At 44.7% G+C, this 10,595-nt stretch overlaps 3 non-coding genes across 3 annotated transcripts; all 3 read right to left on the minus strand.

The window, feature by feature from the left end:
* Positions 1 to 7,525: 7,525 nt before the first annotated feature.
* Positions 7,526 to 7,689, minus strand: LOC127945320 (U1 spliceosomal RNA). Its single transcript, XR_008150657.1, has one exon. It is a non-coding gene; the product is annotated as a U1 spliceosomal RNA (small nuclear RNA).
* A 376-nt stretch (positions 7,690 to 8,065) lies between these two features.
* On the minus strand, positions 8,066 to 8,256 carry LOC127945549 (U2 spliceosomal RNA). The gene has a single exon (XR_008150879.1). It is a non-coding gene; the product is annotated as a U2 spliceosomal RNA (small nuclear RNA).
* A 2,123-nt stretch (positions 8,257 to 10,379) lies between these two features.
* Positions 10,380 to 10,543, minus strand: LOC127945403 (U1 spliceosomal RNA). Its single transcript, XR_008150737.1, has one exon. It is a non-coding gene; the product is annotated as a U1 spliceosomal RNA (small nuclear RNA).
* Positions 10,544 to 10,595: the final 52 nt, after the last annotated feature.

Below are 10,595 nucleotides of genomic sequence, written 5' to 3' on the forward strand. Positions count from 1 at the left end.
TAACCGTGGCATTTTAAGCTACAGACAGAATAAACATTTATTTATCAAAGCATTCTATATGTTCTTCAAAGGTGAAAATTCCATTACCCACAAAATAGATATTCCATGAAAAGAAAAAAACAGAAAGACAAACCCAAGCTAGAAAATTGGCTCTTTTGCTTACCCCACTCCGACTTTTGGCAACCCTCCCCACACTCTCTTTGTTTTTTCCTCCCCAAAACAGCATTTAAATGCTTTCACCTCAGTTACTATTTTACACAACAGTCGCAAAAACACAGTCTCTGACGCCAAACGAGGTAATTGCTTTCTTAAACAATCAGTTCTCCATTCCCACAGTACATGTTTCCCTTCTGAAACCACCACCCAAATTACTCTTCTTCTTTCCTTTACAAAGCCCTCCATCCCTTCCCCATAGAGGACTAGATTCCTTGTGATTTTCGGTCCCCCCCACCTTTCCCACCACATAGTCACTAACTTCCAGAATGTAACTGCCCCTGGACAGGACCAAAAGGTATGCTCTACAGTTTCGTCCTGGCCACATCCAACTGGGCACATTGGTGACCTCCCTGAGCCATGTCTGTATAGTCGCTCCCTCACAGGCAGCCGACCCAGCGCGGCCAACCAATTTAAATCTTTACAAAACCCAGTCAAATAAGTAGGCTGCAACATGGCCCAATCTACTCTATATGGTGGGACAATTTTCTCTGCCCCAGCCACTAGCTCGTCCCTCAATCTACTGTACAGCTGCCTATGCTGAAAGATCAAAGATTGCTCCAAACACCATGGTTTCCCCACTATGAAATCTGCCACTCTCTGATAGTAACCCGGCCTATTTGTTGACCATGGCATTGTTGCCCTCCATGAGCTAATGGATCGCAATGGAAAAGCCAGCCAAAACTGGGCCAAAATTCTTGCATTATGCACTTCCTCTTGTATTGCTAATTGGGCAGAAGAGGAAAGGAAGATTGCATCCATTTTTAAGGGGATACAAGGAACCCCCCTCCCTCCCTCCTTCACATGGCAGTACATCTGTGTTCTCGCCACCATCTCAGTACCGTTATTCCAAAGAAAAGAAAAAACCAGCTTCTCCAACTTCCTACCATATAAAAAAGGTACAGGAAAAATATAGGCCAAATAATTCAGACTCGGGAGTAGGTCTGTCCTCACAACTTCCAGCCTACCCCACATCGATAGCCCCCTTAATTTCCACCTAGCTATCTTTGTTTGCGCTACTTTGAACCTAGCCACCCAGTTCTCCCGAGCACTATTCTTTCTGAAAAATCTGATCCCTAGGATCTTCAATCCCTCTGCACAAAAGTTATACCCACCTGGCACAACTGTTCTTTCTGCCCACTGGCCTGCAAACATTACAGAAGACTTACTCGCGTTTACACGCGCACCTGAAGCCTCGCAAAAGCCTTTAATGATTTTGCATACTGTCTCAAAGTCCAAATCTGAGGTTAGGAACAATGTCATATCGTCTGCATATGCAGACACCTTTGCACACGTACCCCTGCCTCCAGGTAAATGCATGCCTGTCAACGAATCAGCCACCCTCAAAGCTGCCATCAGGGGCTCTAGAGACAGAACATAGAGCAGAGGCGACAAAGGACACCCCTGTCGAACCCCACCCAACTGCTCCACCCTCCCTGAATAATATCCATTTATCCCTATCCTGCTTGAAACCCTACTATACAACAACTTTACCCATGACCTGAAGACTGGACCAAACCCCATACGCACCAAGGTGGCCATTAAAAAACCATGACTTACCCTGTCGAAAGCTTTCTCCTGGTCCAGGCTCAAAATCGCCAGAGGGAGCTGCCGCTGTTCCGCCCAGTACAGAATGTCTCTCACCAAAGCTAGGTTTAAAACGCCGGACCTACCCGGCACTCCGCAAGTTTGGTCTGGCTGCACTACCACCCCAATCACCTTCTTAAGCCGCTCTGTTATCACCTTGGCCAATACCTTGTAATCAGTTGTTAACAAGGTTATTGGCCTCCAGTTTGTTAACTCCTCCTTATTACCTTTCTTGTGTACCAATGTCACCAAACCCATTCTCATTGTCAATGGCAGCTCTCCTCTTTCTATGCTTTCCTGATAGACACAGACTAGCTCTGAGCCTATCCAGGGCAAAACTGTCCTATAAAACTCCGCTGGGAGGCCGTCACAACCTGGGGCTGTGCCCCCTTTGAGTGAGGATATCGCAGAGCTTACTTCCTGCAGTGACAAGGGACCTTCCAATGCTTCCCTCTCCTCCTCTTCCAGAGTTTTCTCCAATGCATCCAAGAACTTGTCCCCGGAACAACCCGTAGAACCTCTACAGCTAAATAGCTCCCTGTAAAAGTCCTCAACAACTCTCAACATCCCCTCTACAGTTGCTTCAACCCCTCCATCCTTCCTCAAACCCTCTATGAAACTACGCTTTTGCCGGCTCCGCACGGTGGAGAAGAAAAACCTTGTTGGCCTTTCATCTAAAAGGCGTTTTTGTGCACCTGACCACAACAAAAATGACTTGGCTTCATTCCAGTAAAAATCCTTCATAGCCCCTTGAAGGTACCTGGCCCTAGCCCACCCATCTGTTGTTCCCAATGCACCCCCTCCATATAGCAATTGCAATTCCTCAGACCACCTACCTACTTTAGCCCGCATACACCTCGCCTTCTCTCTACCCCAACTATGACAGAAAAGGGCCACACGATCTTTAAAACCTTCCCACCACGCGGCATAAGTCTCAAACAGACTCTGCAGATTTTTCCACCCAGCCACTAAATTATAGAGAGCTACACAGAAGGTTCTGTCCTTTAGAAAGGAGGTGTTAAACCTCCACACACCCCTCCCTCTCTTCATGCCCCCGACCTCTGCCCACACCCCCACTAAACAGTGATCCGAGCACCACATTGGAATCTGTGTATAGTTTTGTAGCCTCACATGTCCCGGGAAGAATAAGTAATCCAGCCTGGAAGACTCCTGCTTGCTATTTCGCCATGTATAGGTGGGCTCTTGACCTCCTGCCCCCCGGAAGGAGTCTTGCAAAGAAAACCCAGCAACCAAAAGAGCCAATTCTTTACCCGAATCATTATCAAGGGACATATTGAAATCCCCTCCCATAAGTAGCAATCTATTTGTAAACAAGACTGGTGCCAAGTTATCTAAAAACCCCTTCCTATCCCCCAACTTACTTGGTACATACACATTAACAAAACGAAAAGCCACCCCCCTCCACCTGGCATCCACCACCACCACTCTCCCTGGAACCACCACATTAGCAGATTCAATTATGAATTCCCAGGAATAAAACAAAATGCCCACACCATCCGATCTTACATTCCCTACTCCCCAACAGGAAGGCCCCACCTCCCACCCCGCAGAAAAAACAGATACATCTTCTTTTCCTTGTAAATGACATTCTTGTAAAAAACAAACATCAAAAGGCAACATCTTTAAAGAAAGATAAATTGAAGTCCTCCTCTGTACCATTTTAAGCCCCCTTGTATTTAATGTTGCCACCCTTAAACAAACCATAAAAAAGCAAAAGAAACCCTGAGTTGCCCTTCCAAAATTCACATACTCCCCTTACCCAAAACCCTTTTTCCCTCTACCTTTCCCAACTGATACTTCCATCCATTCCTCCCCTTCTCCCCTCCCCCCTTCCTCTTCATCCCCTTTGCCCCCTTCCCCCATACTCTTACTCAGAATTGATTTAACCTTTCTCAAGACACCTTCATTTCCCTTTTTCCCCTTTGCCCCTTCATCCTCTAAACACCTCCCCTCGATGTCCATCTCACCTCCCTCTTCCCAGTCTTGTCTGGTTCCTGGTTCTTGAGTCTGGAATTTGCTGCATTTCTGCTCTCTTTCCCCAGCCCCCCCCCCCCCCCCTCAAAAGGCCTCCGTCTCCTTATACCTTGACCCACGTCAATGTTCAGCACGTCTTCTTGCTGCTTGCCCCCACTGCTTGACGTCTCTGCTACCTCCTGCTCTGTCTCCTCATAGATCCCACAAAGAACCTCTGCCACATCTATTTCAGACCACACTTGTGAAGGTGCCAACTGATGTGCCTCTTCCTCACCTCCTCTTTGTTCTGACCCATCTCCCATTTCCTCTGCTTGCTCATTCAAGTCTTTTCTGTGGTTTAAACCTGAGGGCCCTGCCTTCTGGCCATCTCCTTCCTCTGATACATTCATCAGCAGACTTTCAAAATCTGCTTGCAAGTCCGGTCCTTCTTTAAAAAGGCTGGCATAAGATCTCTGTTTCTTAGGGCACACTCTGAACAGATGATCTTTTCCCCCACATAGGCTGCAGGTCTTTGGCTCTGGACAGTCTGTGGCCATGTGCTCCACTGATCCACAAAAACGGCACCGCTGCCCTGCACAATCTGCCTTTACATGCCCACGAGCACCACACCTTCTGCAATACAATGGCTGACCCGGATAGTGAAGGAATCCTCTGTTTGATCCTATGAAAAAGGATCCTGGAGGGTGGACAAGTCCCCCTGGCAATGCTGGATCTGCCCGCAGTTTCACCAAATATCTCCGTTTACCTGTCCAGATACCAAACCGATCTTTCAGGCGCTCTCCCCCTTTCACTGTCTCGCAGTATCTGGCCAGAAAGGTTAAAACATCTCCATCCTCCACAAAAGGGTTATAAAGGTGAATTATCAAGGGCAAAAAGTCCTGTGCAAATGCTGGATGTAGCTGGAGGCCCTTCAAACGCTGATGATCTTTCTTCTTTTCCCAAGCCTCAAAAAACGCAACGCAATCCCTTAACTGAAAAAAGGTTAAATCCATAAATCCAGAAGATGAAAAATCTTGCAGACAAAAAACCAAAGAAGCTGGAACTCCAAAAATTTCCCTTAACAGTTCAGTCACCATGAAGTCACGTCCAAATCTCTTTTTCACCTCTGCATCCGAATCCACCTTGAGTTGTAGCCTGACAGTGTTCTTCAGCCGCACCACCATGGTCGGCAAAGGTGTATCTACTCTCGCTGAATCCATTTGGTTTGATCACACTTGATCTTAGCCAAAAGGCCGAGAAGCGATGCTGCTAAGACGCAGCAGGGAGGAAGCCGGACACGGCGATGCCCATCTCGGCTTTGGTAAGTTTTGGGAGACCTAAAAACGCTGGGGGATGGTACCCTGATAGCACACATACATCTAGGAGACGTCTATTTGACATATGAATTTACATCTGCAAGATGTAGTTTTAAGGCTGTTTGCTCATCTGCAATACGTCTATTGGACGTCTCCTTTTAGCAGTGTTTGGAAGGTTACTTTGGAAATGTAATAGGTTACAGATTACAAGTTACCCTGTTTAAAATGTTATAGTAGTATAACTTTTTCAATTACTTTATTAAAGTAATGTAACTAATTACTTTTGAGTACTTTTAGATTACTTTTCTAAATTTGTGAAAATTAAATAATAATAAATAAAAACATATACATCAACTCAAATACAGTTATCTAATAAGCATGTGTCATTCCTGTATAATAAACTCCTGAAACATTGGTGTTTTTTTAAACTGTTGTCTCTTTGTATATGATATGATAGGTAAAATGCATGACGTGACACAGAGCAGTTCTAGAAATGATGTTTATGTGCTCATGTACTCCTATATTGAGGCGGCAGAGGCTGACAACACTGCAAGCTTCAGTAGGCCTATTTGTATTAAATGAAACTGCATGTTTTTGCCATTAATTTACAGGAAGGGCGGACTGGGAAAAACAAAAAATTCTGTTAAAATTCTGGAAATTATTAGGGCGTATGTCTCAGAACAGTCAGTGCAATTTGGGAAAGAAATCAGTGAAATCTGTATGTGGATGTGTGTAAATATTCAAATGTAATTGCCTTTGTAATCGTTAAAAATTTCATAAGTAACTTTAATTTAATTACTAATTTTTTCTTCGTAACTGTAACTAATTACAGTTACATTCATTTTGTAATTAAATTACGTAATGCTGTAACATGTAACTAGTTACTCCCCAACACTGCCTTTTAGATGTCAGATAGATGTCAATTAGATGTCTTTTAGATGTTTATGATTTAGAAGGTATATAAAACTGACATCTGAAAGGCGTATGTCAGACGTTTGTAGATGGCAGATGCTTTCCAGATCAACAGTTCTTTAACAGACATCTTGCAGACGTAAGTGTGCTATCTGGGTAGTACCCTCCCCTGTCTACAACGTCACCGGGCCTCGTCCCGATCGGCCTGACGGAAAGTACGGCATGGCTCGTAACTCCCAAACGGTTGGTCGCAGAGCCACGTGCCTTATGTCACCGGAATCCTTGGCTCGAGCCGAACGAGACGCAGGTCTCAGATTGGCCCGTCGCTCTGACGAAATTTTCGGGTATTTTGGATTTTGTCGAAAACCTTCTTTTGCAACCTGGCGCCAGGTATTTGGCCCAGTCCCACCCAAATCAGCACAGAAAGCTTCTCTGGAGTCTGAGTGTCAATAATCATCCAAAAATAGAGGAAATTTCCATTCACCTTGGCGAGGGGACCTCAAAACGTGCTAAGGTGGCGTGTCCGAGGTGGCTCGAATGGCTATAACTCCAGGAAGGAGTGAGATCCCTTCACCCAAATCGGCACACCTGTGCAGGGGCTCAGTCCGAGGCCAGGCGAAAAGGGACGCGGCGACAGGCCACTAGGTGGCGCCGTAAGCTGAAAAATAGGGAAAATGTAATGTAAATGGACAATCAAACAAAGATGAAAACACCTGCAACACTGCGGGATGGTAGTACCCTCCCCTGTCTGCAACGTCACCGGGCCTTGTCCCGATCGGCCTGACGGTGGAACTGCAGCGATGGAAAGTACGGCATCGCTCGTAACTCCCAAACGGTTGGTCGCAGAGCCACGTGCCTTATGTCACCGGAATCCTTGGCTCGAGCCGAACGAGACGCAGGTCTCAGATTGGCCCGTCGCTCTGACGAAATTTTCGGGTATTTTGGATTTGGCAAAAACCTTCTTTTGCAACCTGGCGCCAGGTATTTGGCCCAGTCCCACCCAAATCAGCACAGAAAGCTTCTCTGGAGTCTGACTGTCAATAATCATCCAAAAAAATAGGAAATTTCCATTCACCTTGGCGAGGGGACCTCAAAGCGTGCTAAGGTGGCGTGTCCGAGGTGGCTCGAATGGCTATAACTCCAGGAAGGAGTGAGATCCCTTCACCCAAATCGGCACACCTGTGCAGGGGCTCAGTCCGAGGCCAGGCGAAAAAGGGCGCGGCGACAGGCCACTAGGTGTCGCTGTAAGCGACAACAAAATTAATACGAATCGAAAAAAAGGACAACCAAACAACATGGAGACAGTTACAGCTAGGCTGCAGTCAGTCCAATCTACTTTCAAAGTAAGGTCTGCGCTATGTTCGAACTAAACTACCCACCAGGGTCCGATTTTTCAAGAGCGCAAGTGACTTTGTTTCACAGGCGCACAACACATATCTCGCATGTGACAGAACTCCCCATTCTGAAAGGAAAATAAATAAAAAACTGTAAAAACCTCTTCTGCTTTGTTTCACCAACAATTTCAGGGGAGAGCGCGAACGCAGTCCCCCACTACCATAAATTATGCAGTCGAGATTCCCGCATTTGGGGAATTCGCAGGGGTCAGCATGGCCGGAGTGCAATGGACAAGCCTCGCCCTGGGTGAACCGCCTTCTTGATCATGGTGTCTCCCCTGCCAGGTAAGTATGTAGGCCCAGGCGGTCAGCCAGAGGTGTGATTTGCATCTCTACCATCCTCACCAACGGTTAGCCCCCTCCGCCCCCCCTCCAGGAAAGGAAGGACGGGTGCCTTCCGTTACTGGCCTGGAAACTGCCAAGCTCATGGGCCGGTGCTTCCCAACGCCAGTTTTAGATGACTCTCTTTAAACAAACACACCTGATTCGATGCGTCACCTCGTCTGTGAAAGACTTCAAGACCTCAGGTGGGTGCATCGTTAGTGGAAGAGTCCAAGACCCCAGGTGGACACATCAGGAAAAAAGTTTGCAATAAACCACAGCATCTGCAATGGCAGCTCTCATTCCTTGTTCTGCTATTCGACACAATAAATGGCAATCCCCAAAAAGGGAAAGCACACCGTTCCTGGAGACACTGCAATACCAGGCCGATGCATGGAGTGGACGGAGCAAGCCCCGGCTCCAGCTCCGTGATCTAAAAATCCATTTAATATGTAGTCCCCGGATGGGGGACGTATCAGATATTAAACTGATAAGAACAGATACTACACTTGATCTTAGCCAAAAGGCCGAGAAGCGATGCTGCTAAGACGCAGCAGGGAGGAAGCCGGACACGGCGATGCCCATCTCGGCTTTGGTAAGTTTTGGGAGACCTAAAAACGCTGGGGGATGGTACCCTGATAGCACACATACATCTAGGAGACGTCTATTTGACATATGAATTTACATCTGCAAGATGTAGTTTTAAGGCTGTTTGCTCATCTGCAATACGTCTATTGGACGTCTCCTTTTAGCAGTGTTTGGAAGGTTACTTTGGAAATGTAATAGGTTACAGATTACAAGTTACCCTGTTTAAAATGTTATAGTAGTATAACTTTTTCAATTACTTTATTAATGTAACTAATTACTTTTGAATACTTTTAGATTACGTTTCTAAATTTGTGAAAATTAAATAATAATAAATAAAAACATATACATCAACTCAAATACAGTTATCTAATAAGCATGTGTCATTCCTGTATAATAAACTCCTGAAACATTGGTGTTTTTTTAAACTGCTGTCTCTTTGCATATGATATGATAGGTAAAATGCATGACGTGACACAGAGCAGTTCTAGAAATTATGTTTATGTGCTCATGTACTCCTATATTGAGGCGGCAGAGGCTGACAACACTGCAAGCTTCAGTAGGCCTATGTGTATTAAATGAAACTGCATGTTTTTGCCATTAATTTACAGGAAGGGCGGACTGGGAAAAAAAAATTCTGACTGCAAAATTCAAACTCATACAAACATTCATGCACAAAACTATTTTTTGTATGGACCTGACATAAAAAAGGTTTAAATCTTTAATTTGGGGACATGCAAAATAATTAAAAGTTCTCTCCTGAACTGCACCTTCACTTCCATTTTTCTCTTCAGTCTCTTTATTTTGCCCTGTTATCTATCTCTCTCATGACTTTAATACTCAAGATTGAACAAAACTATACTTTACAATACAATACTCTACAATACTACAATATCTTTATAGAAAAATCCTAATACTGTACACTAGTCATGTTTTTCCCTTACAAAAATTGACCATGCTTTTTATTGGCCTGTATAAAAGTACAATAACCTTGTTTTGTTTTTTGTTTTGCAAATGGATTTGTATTTATTTTTAAATAAATAAATTTGTAAAATAATGTTACATTTTTGGTTACCACAATTAAACAATAGTAACCATTTTCTCTGTATTTAAAGGTAAAATAATATAACGATAATTTTCGTAAGGGTTGTGTTGTTGTCTGTCGTAGCTTCCCCAAAAAATCTGATTATTTTTCAGCTAAATTACTACTGTAACATTACAACAGATAAAAATGATATAGTATTTTATATACTTTATATAGTCTTTTGAGTGATGACTGATGAATATCAGCAGACTGAACGTGCTGCTGCTTGATTAAATAAATAAAAAACAAAGACAAAAAAGCATTTTTACAGATGAAACTGACCTGAAACCCTGAACAGTAGTTCTGCTTCTCTGCTCCAGCTGTGCGTTTCCACAGTCCACTCTATTCTCTCTCTCTCTCGCATTGATTACTCTGAGTCTGATCCAAACCGTTTGCGGAGGCGCAGAGAGCGCGCGAGTCAAGACTAACAATTCATGATTTATTAGAGATTGAATTATCAAATGGCGGATTCGCAAATGATCGCTTTAGTACATTCGACAGGCAATTATACAATAATGATATTAAAATAGTGGGCCAAATCGGCTGCCAGGCCACCGGGAATTGTCCCGGTGTCCAGTCTGCGCCTGATTTCCAACACGCAGAATGTGCAAGTCATATATTGCATTCATATTATTGCAAATCGGCACACCTGTGCAGGGGCTCAGTCCGAGGCCAGGTGAAAAAGGGCGCGGCGACAGGCCACTAGGTGTCGCTGTAAGTGACAACAAAATTAATACGAATCGAAAAAAAGGACAACCAAACAACATGGAGACAGTTACAGCTAGGCTGCAGTCAGTCCAATCTACTTTCAAAGTAAGGTCTGCGCTATGTTCGAACTAAACTACCCACCAGGGTCCGATTTTTCAAGAGCGTAAGTGACTTTGTTTCACAGGCGCACAACACATATCTCACATGTGACAGAACTCCCCATTCTGAAACGAAAATAAATAAAAAACTGTAAAAACCTCTTCTGCTTTGTTTCACCAACAATTTCAGGGGAGAGCGCGAACGCAGTCCCCCACTACCGTAAATTATGCAGTCGAGATTCCCGCATTTGGGGAGTTCGCAGGGGTCAGCATGGCCGGAGTGCAATGGACAAGCCTCGCCCTGGTTGAACCGCCTTCTTGATCATGGTGTCTCCCCTGCCAGGTAAGTATGAAGGCCCAGGCGGTCAGCCAGAGGTGTGATTTGCATCTCTACCATCCTCAC

The sequence above is a fragment of the Carassius gibelio genome, chromosome A23 (assembly GCF_023724105.1).
Source record: "Carassius gibelio isolate Cgi1373 ecotype wild population from Czech Republic chromosome A23, carGib1.2-hapl.c, whole genome shotgun sequence".
Taxonomy (NCBI): domain Eukaryota; kingdom Metazoa; phylum Chordata; class Actinopteri; order Cypriniformes; family Cyprinidae; genus Carassius; species Carassius gibelio.